We start from the raw sequence: 2,500 nt of genomic DNA on the forward strand, positions 1-2,500 counted from the left end.
TTTTTTTTTTTTTTTTTTCTGACACTCTGGGGTGCCTTATTGCCTTACAGATTCATTCCAGATTCCTTGCAGTGACATTACATCAAGCCAAAGCTCTACAAGCCAAAGCTCTGCACTCTGCCCGAGGGGATTTCTCCCTGACTGCATCCCCCCGGCATACAATGGCAGGAAGGCTCCAAATGGTTGCCTTCCCCCACTTGACCACTTGATCTTAGCCAAAAGGCCGAGAAGCGATACCGCGCTCGATGCGAATTGATCTCGGGTCCTGTTTGCCCTCCCTCTTTGTTCTCTGGCTGCCGGTGTTGAAAGCAGTCTCGAAGCACTGCCGTTCTCTCCTACTCTGGCCACATTTTTTGCCACCGTTTCTAATTGCAACAGTGGATGAGTTTAAAGAAGTTGCCGTTTTTTCCTTTCTTGCCAGGATTGCTTGACAGATTGGTAAATTTGCCAGTAGGCCACCAATCAGATGGGGGAGGGTTGTGTCTCAACGGACCTCCGTCAGTCAGTCTCAGTCACTAACGAACTGCCGTGGAAGGAAACCTCTTTGAGTAAAACTAGTGACGTGACGTGACGTGTCTCACAATGAGCGAGCGAGTGAGATTGCAACGGCCAATTGAGAAAGAGGTGAGGTGCTGACAATCAGCAGCTCGTGTTGAAACATTCATTCCACGGCAGGCAAGACCAATCAAAAAAAATACTGCAGATGCTGGCTCGGCTCGGCTGGCTGGCTGGCTGGCTGGCTGGCTGGCTGGCTGGAAATGGGAAATAAAAACACAAGGCGTGTTAAAGGCTGGTTAAACTGTCGAAAGAAACAAGGCGTTAATGTTTCAGAAGCGCCTATTGAAAGACGTCTCTCAAGCTGCTCCCTGACTGGGCCCTGTCCGTTGTCATGTTAATCGCTGGTTAAACTGTCGGAAGAAACAAGGCGTTAATGTTTCAGAAGCGCCTATTGAAAGGTGTCTCTCAAGCTGCTCCCTGACTGGGCCCTGTCCGTTGTCATGTTAATCCCAGGGCGGGGGCGGGACTGCTTTGACCGGGAGACCTGTTTTCTGGGACGCAGGTGTGACATTCCAGGGAGGCACCTACTTTGTGCTGATTCGAAACGACCACGACAACGGCAACTTGCAGTTCTATATTACAACAACAACAACGCGCGTGTGGTAGTTGGGAGGGGCTGCGTTCGCGCTCTCCCCCCTGCATTGAAACTCAAAGTTCGATTTTCAATCCCATAGTCCACCAATCGGATGGGAGACGGTGTGTGTGTGTGTGTGTGTGTGTGTCAGTGTCAGTGTCAGTCTCTCTCTCTCTCTCTCTCTCTCTCACTCTTACTCAGAGCTGCTGTGGAAGGAAACCTTTTTAAAAAGAACTTGCATATTGAAAAAAAGATGTGTCTCAAGCTGCCGGGCCCTGTCCATTGTCACGTTAATGGCAGGACGGGGCAGGACTGCTTTGACCAGGAGACCTGTTTTCTGGGACGCAGGTGTGAGATTCCAGGGGACCTGCTTTGTGCTGATTTCCCTGCCTCCCTCCCTCCTCCCCAGGACTTCCTTCTGAACACCTTTGTCGTTTCAGCGAGGGCCAAAAGCCTGCCTGTGAAAGGGAAGGATCAGCCGGTCAGCCCCCTGCTGGTCGCTGCTGCCAGTGCAGCAGGCGTGCGTGTGTCCTCGGCCTCGTGTCCAGGTCCCTCAGGGACTTGAGGCAGCTCTCCCCGGTGGTCTCGTGGTCAGGACCGGGCTTCGAATCCCAGTCGGGGGGGGATGACTTTCTGCTGCAGATTAATTGGCATGAAGGAAAGTCTCCCCTCCTGAGCGTAAAGCTCCACCCTCACCACCACCACCACCGCCTTTTCCTCCCCTTGACAAACGGACAGACAGACAGACAGACAGACAGTCAGTCCAGTTCGGGAGCGCAGCTTTCATTAAGCAATGGCATTTGTGACAACTCATCGTCTGACAGGTTGATGATTTCCCCACACGCCTCCTGCCGAATAAAAGGCTCACCCTCCCGGACACTACCCCCAGAATCACCCACCCCCCCCCCCCGGGGTGAATATTAAGCCCGAGAACACCGACTGTAACCAACCGCAGTGAAAAGTTGAAGTGGCAACTCATTAACCAGATTTATTTTGGGCAACTCATTAACCAGATTTTTTGTTCATTTGGTTTATGAGTTGCCAAGTGTAAATCTGGTTAATGAGTTGCCACTTCAACTTTTCACTGCGGTTGGTTACAGTCGGTGTTCTCGGGCTTAATATTCACCCCAGGGGGGGTGTATAGCGGGCGATGGCCGGTGTGGAGTGCGTTTTTTGGGGGTTGATTTTCACTTTGCCTCGCTGGTGGAATTTGTGGGAGGCAGGCAAGGGGATTGGTGTGGGCTGGTGGGCGGCAAGGGAGATGCTTGCTTCGGGGTGTTATCCTCACTTTGGTCCGCTGGTGAGAGTAGGCAGCGGCAGGCTGGCAGGCAGGCAGGCAAGTGTGATGTAGTGTGGGGTGCAGTGCAG

At 52.5% G+C, this 2,500-nt stretch overlaps 1 pseudogene; it reads right to left on the reverse strand.

The window, feature by feature from the left end:
- The window catches only part of LOC137310990 (U2 spliceosomal RNA), a 208-nt pseudogene extending 156 nt beyond the window's left edge, over window positions 1–52 (reverse strand).
- Window positions 53–2,500: the final 2,448 nt, after the last annotated feature.

Source organism: Heptranchias perlo, unplaced genomic scaffold (assembly GCF_035084215.1).
Source record: "Heptranchias perlo isolate sHepPer1 unplaced genomic scaffold, sHepPer1.hap1 HAP1_SCAFFOLD_296, whole genome shotgun sequence".
Taxonomy (NCBI): domain Eukaryota; kingdom Metazoa; phylum Chordata; class Chondrichthyes; order Hexanchiformes; family Hexanchidae; genus Heptranchias; species Heptranchias perlo.